Source organism: Amblyraja radiata, chromosome 2 (genome assembly GCF_010909765.2).
Source record: "Amblyraja radiata isolate CabotCenter1 chromosome 2, sAmbRad1.1.pri, whole genome shotgun sequence".
Classification (NCBI taxonomy): domain Eukaryota; kingdom Metazoa; phylum Chordata; class Chondrichthyes; order Rajiformes; family Rajidae; genus Amblyraja; species Amblyraja radiata.
This window is the reverse complement of record NC_045957.1, coordinates 114,272,419-114,283,802: the sequence shown is the minus strand read 5'-3', so window position 1 is coordinate 114,283,802 and position 11,384 is coordinate 114,272,419. Positions and strand designations below refer to the sequence as shown.

General features: G+C 45.1%; 1 long non-coding RNA gene across 1 annotated transcript; it reads left to right on the top strand.

Moving 5' to 3' along the window:
* The first annotated feature begins 9,741 nt into the window (after positions 1-9,741).
* Positions 9,742-10,897, top strand: LOC116984608. The gene is made up of 2 exons (XR_004415081.1): positions 9,742-9,830; positions 10,885-10,897. It is a non-coding gene; the product is annotated as an uncharacterized LOC116984608 (long non-coding RNA).
* Positions 10,898-11,384: the final 487 nt, after the last annotated feature.

Below are 11,384 nucleotides of genomic sequence, written 5' to 3'. Positions count from 1 at the left end.
CTACAAGGGCCACATCTAACTCCTTCTTAAATATAGCCAACGAACTGGCCTCAACTACCTTCTGTGGCAGAGAATTCCACAGATCCACCACTCTGTGAAAAATGTTTTCCTCATCTCGGTCCTAAAAGATTTCCCCCTTATCCTTAAACTGTGACCCCTTGTTCTGGACTTCCCCAACATCGGAAACAATCTTCCTGCATCTAGCCTGTCCAACCCCTTAAGAATTTTGTGAGTTTCTATAAGATCCCCCCTCAATCTTCTAAATTCTAGCGAGTACAAGCGAGTCTATCCAGTCTTTCTTCATATGAAAGTCCTGACATCCCAGGAATCAGTCTGGTGAACCTTCTCTGTACTCCCTCTATGGCAAGAATGTCTTTCCTCAGATTAGGAGACCAAAACTGTACGCAATACTCCAGGTGTGGTCTCACCAAGACCCTGTACAACTGCAGTAGAACCTCCCTGCTCCTATACTCAAATCCTTTTGCTATGAATGCTAACATACCATTCGCCTTCTTCACTGCCTGCTGCACCTGCATGCCTACTTTTAATGACTGGTGTACCATGACACCCAGGTCTCGTTGCATCTCCCCTTTCCTAATCGGCCACCATTCAGATAATAGTCTACTTTCTGTTTTTGCCACCAGTGGATAACCTCACATTTATCCACATTATACTGCATTGCCATGCATTGCCCACTCACCCAGCCTATCCAAGTCACCTTGCAGCCTCCTAGCATCCTCCTCACAGCTAACACTGCCCCCCAGCTTCGTGTCATCCGCTAACTTGGAGATGTTGCATTCAATTCCCTCGTCCAAATCATTAATATATATCGTAAATAGCTGGGGTCCCAGCACTGAGCCTTGCGGTACCCCACTAGTCACTGCCTGCCATTGTGAAAAGGACCCGTTTACTCCTACTCTTGCTTCCTCTGCCAGCCAGTTTCTCTATCCACATCAATACTGAACCCCCAATACCGTGTGCTTTAAGTTGTATACTAATCTCTTATGTGGACTTTGTCGAAAGCCTTCTGAAAGTCCAGATATAACAATCCACTGGTTCTCCCTTATCCACTATTACTAGTTACATCCTCGAAAAATTCTATAAGATCGTCAGACATTGATTTACCTTTCATAAATTCATGCTGACTTTGTCCAATGATTTCACCACTTTCCAAATGTGCTGCTATCCCCATCTTTTGATAACTGATTCTAGCAGTTTCCCCACTACCTACGTTAGACTAACTGGTCTGTAATTCCCCGTTTCTCTCTCCCTCCCTTTTTAAAAGTGGGGTTACATTAGCTACCCCACAATCCTCAGGAACTACTCCAGAATCTAAAGAGTTTTGAAAAAATTATCACTAATGCATCCACTATTTCTGGGGTACTTCCTTAAATTTTCTGGGCTACTTCCTAAAGTGGAATATGATCACTGGCAGTCAATTAGCCTTTCAACAAAGGGTTGCTGATTTCTATGGTCTTTGTTGGCAATGAACTTGCAACGGATATTAATTACAAGTCTGAAGAAAGGTCTCGACCCGAAACTACACCCGTTCCTTCTCTCCATCGATGCTGCTGTCCAGCTGAGTTACTCCAGCATTTAGTGTCTTATCTTCGGTTTAAACCAGCATCTGCAGTTCCTTCCTACACATGTTATTACAAGCCAAGTGTACAAAGGTGCGATACTGAATGCATCTCTGTATGGCAAAGATCCCTGAGCTGTTTTCCATCTTTTATAAAATTATTTAATAAAATGGATGTGCCTAAAAAATATATCTCAGGAGCGGCACGGTTGGGCAGCGGTAAAGTTGCTGCCTTACAGCGCTTACATCGCCAGAGTCCCGGGATTGATCCCGACCACAGGTGCTGTCTGTACGGAGTTTGTACGTTCTCCCCGTGACCTGCGTGGGTTTTCTCCATGATCTTCGGTTTTCTCCCACACTCCAAAGACGTACAGGTTTGTAGGTTAATTGGCTTTGGTAGAAATGTAAAAAACAGTTCCTTGTGTGTGTAGGATAGTGTTAATGTGTGGGGATCGCTGGGCGGGGCGGATCCGGTGGGCCGATGGGCCTGTTTCCGTGCTGTATCTCTAAACTAAACAAAACCAAGTGTACAAACTTGCGATGCTGCATGGATTCTTGTTTTGTAAAGTTCCCTGTTTTGTTCCATTTTTTATAAAATCATTTAATAAAATGGATGTGTGTAAAAAAATGTTCATGTTTATTATTGTCACGTGTAAATAATGTAAATAGTGTAAATAATGTAAATAGTGTAAATAATGTAAATAGTGTAAATAATGTAAATAAACGTGTACTGTAAAAATCATTTGCATGCTGTCCAAACAGGTCAGATAATACTCCATGTAAATACAAAATGGTGGCAGCAGCTCTGCCTAAGAAAGGCGTAGAGGATGATCTTCATGGTCTGGCACAGTTCTCATTAAGGATCACAGACGTCAGGCTAATGCAGAGCCCTGCAGCTGTGACAGCACTTTGGGAAATGAGCAGTCTTAAAGGTGGAGCAGCAATGCTGACAGCGAAAGCTTTTACCCCGAGTCAGGAGGTTAGGAGTTCAAGTCCATTCCCAGATCCTGTGGCCAGGCTGTCACTATGTAATGTAGAAAGGAACTGCACATGCTGATTTATACCGAAGACAGACACAAAGTGCTGGAGTAACTCAACGGGACGGGCAGCATCTCTGGAGAATAGGAATAGGTGATGTTTTGGGTCGAGACCCTTCAGACTGCAAAAAAATTGATACATTTGATTAAATGTTTCACGGAAGTCCTGTCGTTGAACAAGAGAAAAATTTGGCAAATTATTCATCAGGAGATAGATAGTGCAGATGCTGGAAATTCAAAATCAAAGTTGAAAGTCTGAAATGCAAAGGACACAAAGTGCTGGAGTAACTCAGAGGGTCAGGCAGCGTCTCTGGAGAAAAGTAATAGGTGGCGTTTCAGGTTGGAACCCCTTGAGACTGAAAGATAGGGGTGGGGTGAGGGGGAAGGGAGGCAATGGGTCTTTACAGCCAGATGCAGCTGGGACTCTGAAAATGGCGCCATAACCTGGCGACTCTTGCATATGGACTCAGTGGGCTGCTTTATGCACCCTGTACATAATTGGGGATTGTACTAATGCAATCTCTCTGACCTGTATGAAAAAAAATAACTTTAGCTTGGTACACATGATAATAACAGAACCATTGAACCCAGCAGAACTCACACCAAGTCCCCGGAATGCAATAGACGCCATGAATAAGGTCCGTGGATTTGTAGGAACTTCTCCACAACTGGCACGGTGGCGCAGCGGTAGAGTCGCTGCCTTCAAGCGTCAGAGACGCGGGTTCGATCCTGACTGCGGGTGCTGTCTGTACGGAGTGTGTACGTTCTCCCCGTGACCTGCGTGGGTTTTCTCCGGGATCTCCAGTTACATCTCACACTCCAAAGACGTACAGGTTTGAAGGTTAATTGGCTTCGGTAAAATTGTAAATTGTCCCTAGTGTGTGTGGGATAGCGTTAGTGTGCGGGGATTGCTGGTCGGCGCAGACTCGGTGGAACGAAGGGCCTGCTTCCATGCTGTATCTCTAAACCCGACTAAACTAAACCTGCATCTGTTGCATCTGAAGCGCACATTTAAATCCTGGCTTTTTAAACACAGAGTAATAATTACTGCTAATTAAAATTAATTAAGGTAATTAACAGTATGAACGAAAAGAATCTTGAGATATACCGATGAACTCTGTAACTAAGGTGCCTCTGCACATCTGTTCAGTTCAGTTCAGTTTAGTTTGTTGTCACGTGTACCGAGGTACAGTGAAAAGCTTTTGTTGCGTGCTAACCAGTCAGCGGAAAGACAATACATGATTACAATCGAGCCATTTACAGTGTAGAGATAAGTGATACGAGAGTAATGTTTAGTGCAAGGTAAAGCCAGTAAAGTCTGATCAAAGATAGTCTGAGGGTTACCAGTGAGATAGATAGTAGTTCAGGACCGGTCTCTTGTTGTGGTGGGACTTGCACTAAACATTATTCGATTGATTGATTGATAGACTTTATTAATCCCCTTATTCAGGGGAAATTCTGATGTCCTTGCAGCACACTAATAAAAATACAACACAGTATTCATAAAGAAATTCAACACCAAAACATCCCCCCCCAGTGATTCCCACTGTGGGGGAAGGCACAAAGTCCAGTCCCCATCCTCTTGTCCACCCATAGTCACCCATAGATTCACGTAAATCTCTAGTCAGAGGGTGGTGAATCTGTGGAATTCTTTGCCACAGAAGGCTGTGGAGGCCAAGTCAGTGGATATTTTAAGGCAGAGATAGATAGATTCTTGATTAGTACGGGTGTCAGGGGTAATGGGGAAAAGGCAGGAGAATGGGGTTCGGAGGGAGAGATAGATCAGCCATGATTGAATGGTGGAGTAGACTCGATGGACCGAATGGCCTAAGACTTGATGGACCGAATGGCCTAATTCTGCTACTATCTGATCTTATGACTGCAAGATAGGTATGTGCAAACCTTGTAATTTGAAGAGTAGTGTGCATGAAAGTCTTTTAGTACAGGGCCCATGTACAAATGTTGAGAGATGTCCTTCAACAAGACTAGTCCATTCATCATCATGATTTAGGGGAATTATGCCAAATGTGAAGCCTTAATTTATTTAGCAAGAAATCATTTTTAACATATTAAAAACAATACATACCTTTTAAAAAGCACATAGAGAGTCAGAGATACAGCATGGAAACAGGCTCTTCAGCCCAACTTACCCTTCTAAACCTGTCCTATCCATGTACCTGTCTAACTGTTTCTTAAACGTTGGGATAGTCCCAACCTCAACTACCTCCTCTGGCAGCTTGTTCCATACACCCACCACCCTTTGTGTGAAAAAGTTACCCCTCTGATTCCAATTGTTCAAGCGCTTTTGATTGCAACATGCGCCTTAATTTAGTTCAACAAAGAAACTGACAAGTTACTAAAGAACCTTGAAAATCGCTTGAAAATCTTTTCCCTTCACCATAAACCTATGTCCTCTGGCCCTCAATTCCCGTACTCTGGGCAAGAGACTCTGTGCATCTACCCGATCTATTCCTCTCGTGATTTTGCATACCTCTATAAGATCAACGCTCACCTTCCTGCGCTCCAAGGAATAGAGACCCAGCCACATGGCTTGGTAATATTTTTAATTGTGATAAAAAATTGCTACCACGATCAAATAAGTTCATAAATTGGAGGAACAGGATTAAGCCATTCGGCCCATCAAGTCTACTCCGCCATTCAATCATGGCTGATCTATCTTTCCCTCTCAACCCCATTCTCCTGCCTTCTTCCCATAACCTCTGACACCCTTGAAATTAATACTCCCCATCAGTTTGAAAGGCTCCCACTCGAAACGTCATCTATCCAAGTTCTCCAGAGATGCTGCTTGACCCTCTGAGTTACTCCAGCACTTTGTATACTTTTTTTTGTAAACCAGCATCTGCAGTTTCTTGTTCAAAAGGGAACTGCAGATGCTGGAATATCGAAGGTACACAAAATTGCTGGGGAAACTCAGCGGGTGCAGCAGCATCTATGGAGCGAAGGAAATAGGCGACGTTTCGGGGCGAAACCCTTCTTCAGACTGATGGGGGGTGGGGGGGAGAAAGAAGGAAAAGGGGAGGAGGAACCGCAATAACCTACCTGAACTCCCGGTGGCTCAGCACTTCAACTCCCCCTCCCATTCCCAATCCGACCTCTCTGTCCTGGGTCTCCTCCATTGCCAGAGTGAGCAACAGCAGAAATTGGAGGAACAGCACCTCATATTCCGTCTGGGGACCTTGCGTCCGTATGGCATTAACATTGAATTCTCCCAATTTTGCTAGCCCTTGCTGTCTCCTCCCCTTCCTTAACCCTCTAGCTGTCTCCTCCCCCCCTCCCATCCGCCCGCCCCCGGGCTCCTCCTCCTCCTCCCCTTTTCCTTCTTTCTCCCCCCCCCCCCCCCACCCCCCCATCAGTCTGAAGAAGGGTTTCGGCCCGAAACGTCGCCTATTTCCTTCGCTCCATAGATGCTGCTGCACCCGCTGAGTTTCCCCAGCAATTTTGTGTACCATCTGCAGTTTCTTGTTTCCACAAATCAACTTGCGTCAAGGCACCTGCCTGTTAGATTTTGAAGATTGATTTGAAAAGTTAATTAGATCTCCACAACGTGAGTGGAAATTAATAGATTTTTTTTCAATATTATGATGGATGAGTTAGTGCAGGTAAATTACAGTGAAGTTAAAAAAAAAGTCAGTCATAATTTTGGCAACTTTAGTTTAGTTTAGAGATACAGCGTGGAAACAGCCCCTTCAGCCCAACAAGTCCACACCGATCAACCAGCACCCGACTATAAGTTCTATCTTATCCCAGTTTCACATCCTACACACTAGGGACAATTTACAGAGGCCAATTAATCTACAAACCTACATGTCTTTGGAATGTGAGAGGAAACTGGAGCACCCGGAGAAAACCCATGTGGTCACAGGGAGAATGTACAAACTCCGTACCGACAGCACCCGTGGTCAGGATCGAACCCATGTCTCCGCCACCGTAAAGGGCCTGTCCCACTTTCACGACCTAATTCACGACCTTTTTTACTCGTGGACATTTTTCATCATGCTAGAAAAACGCCCCGACCTACTTGATGCCACGAGTACCTACGACTAGCATCACGGCCTGCTACGACCTACCTATGACATCCTAGGACTTCCTACGACCTCGTGGCGACCATGCTGCGAGTATGATTCAAGGGCAAACTCGGCAGAGGTCGTGAATTAGGTAGTGAAAGTGGGACAGGCCCTTAAGGCAGCAATTCAACCACTGCGCCACCGTGCCTTCCCTGGACATTACATGGCAGAGTGGGGAAGAAGCACTGGTATAATATTCATTATACCAGTGCCCAAGAAGAGCAAGGTGACGTGCCTCAATGACTATCGACCAGTGGCACTAACGTCCGTGGTGATGAAGTGCTTTGAGAGGTTGATCATGGTGCAAATCAACTCCAACCTCGACAAAAACCTGGACCCTCTGCAGTTCACTTACCGCCACAACAGATCAACGGTGGATGCGATCTCGCTGGCTCTCCACTCCGCTCTGGACCACTTGGACAACAAAAACTCATATGTCAGGCTGTTATTCATTGACTACAGCTCGGCATTTAATACAATCATCCCCTCCAAGCTGGTTACCAAACTCGCAGAACTGGGTCTCTGCGTATCCCACTGCAATTGGATCCTCGACTTCCTCATTCACAGACCACAGTCTGTTCGTATTGGTGGAAATGTGTCAGCCTCGATAACAATCAGCATGGGAGCACCTCAAGGCTGCGTGCTCAGCCCCCTGCTGTACTCACTCTATACTCATGACTGCGTAGCCAGTCATAGTGCGAACTCCATCATCAAGTTCGCTGACGACACCACTGTTGTGGGACGTATCACTGATGGGGATGAGTCAGAGTATAGAAGAGAGATCGAGCGACTGTCCATATGGTGTCAGCACTATAACCTGGCCCTCAACATCAGCAAAACCAAGGAACTGATTGCGGACTTTGGAAGGAATAGGATGGGGACCCACAGACCCGTTTATATCAACGGGTCGAAGGTTGAAAGGGTCAAGTGCTTCAAATTCCTGGACGTGCATATCTCTGAAGATCTTTCCTGATCCTAGAACATTGATGTAATTATTAAGAAAGCACATCAGCGCCTCTACTTCCTGAGAAGATTACGGACAATTTACAGCGGAAGGACAATGCATGATGACAGTCAATCCATCCAACCACAGGGTAGAGACATGTTAAAGGAAATAAAAACGTGAATAATGTTTAGTGCAAGATTAAGTCCAGTATAGTCCGATCTAAAATAGTCCGAGTGTCTCTAATGAGGTAGATAGTAGCTCAGGGCTGCGTTCTGGTTGTGGTAGGATGATTCAGTTGCCTGCTAACAGCTGGGAAGAAACTGTTCCTGAATCTGGAGGTGTGCGTCTTCACACTTCTGTACCTTTTGCCCGTTGAGAGAGGGGAGAAGAGGGAGTGGCCAGGGTGCGACACGTCCTAGATTATGCTGCTGGCCTTGCCGAGGCAGCGTGAGGTGTAAATCTCATCATGGTACTTTGGGTATTTGAATGTAGTTTGAGAAAATGCAGACAAAAATGATACCGTCAGGAATGTTGTCGGGTTATTGCAGGACAAAACTGATTCACTAAAGTCAAAAAGGATTCATTGAAGTATAGAACGTAACATCAGAGCCAAGATGGCAGAACTGCATAGAACACAAGGCCACAGCTGTATCCTCATCATGCCTGAAGAAGGATCCTGTCCCAAAGTGTTATCTGTCCATTCCCTCCACAGATGCTGCTCGACCCGCTGAGTTACTTCATCTCTTTGCGTTTTGTTCTAGATGCCAGCATCTACAGTTCCTATCCAGTACTCATCTAAACTCTTCTCAATTCAACATTGTTGAGGCATCTAACTATGAATTTTTCAGAAGGGGCAATAATTTCTCTTGATATTATTTTTGTGTCAGTTTTCTGTCCAATATTTGCCCCCTCAAAATACATCTTTGGTGGTTTGTGGAAGTTTGTTATTGCCCCCTAACCATCATAGTTGCTACATTACGATGGTCACTTCTCGTGCGGCACGGTGGCGCGGCGGAAGAGTTGCTGCCTTCCTGCGCCAGAGACCCTGGTTCGATCCTGACTACGGGTGCTGTCTGTACGGAATTTGCACGTTCTCCCTGTGACTGTTTTATGTTTTATCTGCGTGCTCCGGTTTCCTCCCACATTCCAAAGACGTGCATGTTTAGAAAATCCATGTTCATAAGTTATAGGAGCAGAATTTGGCCATTCGGCCCATTAACTCTACACCGCCATTCTATCAAGGCTGATCTATCTTTCCCTCCAAACCCCATTCTCCTGCCTGCTTCCCATAACCCCTGACACCAACATATTCCCTCGAGTGTAGGATACAACTAATGTAAGGGTGATCGTTAGTCAGCGGGGACTCGGTGGGCCAAAATATCTGTTTCCCGCTGTAACTTTCAACTAAACTAAAATAAACTTCTATATGATTTTGCTGGCTGCGAAGCATCTTTGGCTGCTACAGTTTTCTGTTTTCTTTGCATGTGCTGCATTGGTACGTGTTACAGGGTGAAAAGTAATTGGCATCAGAAAGTGGCTAATGAAGAGAGTGAAGATGGGTTATCGGATTAGCATCAATTAAAAGAGATTTTCATCACCTGTTGTCCACCGTAAATTGGCTCGTTGTGGAAAACACATCTCGAGAAAAATTGAGATCATTTTGAAACGCGGGCACGTGCTTTTTTCAGATATCATCTAAAAATTGTATCTCGGCATCTAACTTAAGCTATCTTTAGCCACGTCTTTTGAAACACTTTGAATGAAATCGGAGCTGCTGTATCTTAGCAACTTATGGGAAATCTTGCAAATCAGAGATAGGTCGGCACGGTGGCGCACCGGTGGAGTTGTTGCCTTACAGCGCCAGAGACCTCGGTTCGATCCCGACCACGGGTGCCTCTCTGTATGGAATTTCATTAGATCATAAGAAATCATAAGAAATAGGAGCAGCAATAGGCCATTCGGCCCATCAAGTCTACTCCGCCATTCAATCATGGCTGATCTATCTCTCCCTCCTAACCCCATTCTCCTGCCTTCCCCCCATAACCTCTGACACTGATCAAGAATCTATCTATCTCTGCCTTAAATATATACGTTCCCCCCATGATCTGCGCGGGTTTTTCCCCGAGATCATCGGTTTCCTCCCACACTCCAAAGACGCATAGGTTTGTAGGTTAATTGGCTCTGTCCGAAATATAAATTGCCCCGAGCGCACGTCGGATAGTGTTGGTGTGCGGGGATCGGCTGTCGGCGCGGACTCAGTGGGCCAGTTTCCGCAATGTATCTCTAAACTAAATTAAAACACGTGGAAGTCATCGCAGTGCAGTTGTGTATCGCAATTTGACTTTTCTCTGTGCATTGAGGATGCAAACTTTACCCCCCAAAAAGAACGGTACTGTCAATGTTTATAGGTCGAGTTTCCAATGCATGTTCACATTATGTTGCAAAACAAACAGCACTTGTCATTATTGTGGAAATGTGTGATAGAATACTGAGTAACACCTGCAACAGTGAAAGGATTAGCAATCAGGCTGTGCCACCCGAAGCTATCCGGTTCAGCGTCAGTCTCTGGTAAACAACAGATACGTTATTGACAGCAACAAGACAAAGCGGCGGATAATGTGTTTTCGGCAAAAACATGATGTTAAAAAAAAAAAGCACTGCGGTACATCAGCTGATGTCGACACACAAAGGGAAAGAGTAGAACTGGTATTAATAGGAGTGTACAGTGATACTGTTTGAACAGGTGTGTGGGGAGTTGCTATGATATGCAATGAATAGCGGGAGTGTTGTTTCCAGTCAATAACTCCGCAACGATCAAAGAATGAAAACCTGCATTGTCACAACATTCGGCGTCTTGGGAACTTTTTTTCCCTCATTTGGGGGGGTGGTGAATCTGTGGAATTCATTAAACTAAACTAAACTAAACTAAACTAAACTAAACTAAACTAAACTAAACTAAACTAAACTAAACTAAACTAAACTAAACTAAACTAAACTAAACTAAACTAAACTAAACTAAACTAAACTAAACTAAACTAAACTAAACTAAAAGGGCGGCACGGTGGTGCAGCGGTAGAGTTGCTACTTATACAGTGCTTGCAGCGCCGGAGACCCGGGTTCGATCCCGACTATGGGTGGCTGTCTGTACGGTGTTTGTACGTTCTCCCCATGACCTGCGTGAGTTTTATCCGAGATCTTTGGTTTCCTCCCGCACTCCAAAGACGTACAGGTTTGTAGGTTAATTGGCTTGGGTTTGTATATTTGTATAATTTGGCCCCAGTGTGTGTGTGTGGGCTTGTGCTAATGGTCGGCGCGGACTCGATGGGCCGAAGGGTCTGTTTCCACGCTGTATCTCTAAACTCTACACTATAAACTATACACTATCAGATCCTTGAACCAACCTGCAAGTTAAGGGCAAGGCTGCTTTATCAAAGGGAGCTGAGGGAATGCTCTGTGTTCTGTTTCACAGAGACATGGCTCACCCCCAGCTCCCCAGACTCAGCGGTCCAGCCTGAAGTGTCAGGCTGTTATTCATTGATTACAGCTCAGCATTTAATACAATCATCCCCTCCAAGCTGGTTACCAAACTCGCAGAACTGGGTCTCTGCGCATCCCTCTGCAATTGGATCCTCGACTTCCTCATTCACAGACCACAGTCTGTTCATATTGGTGGAAATGTGTCAGCCTCGATAACAATCAGCACGGGAGCACCTCAAGGCTGCGTGCTCAGCCCCCTG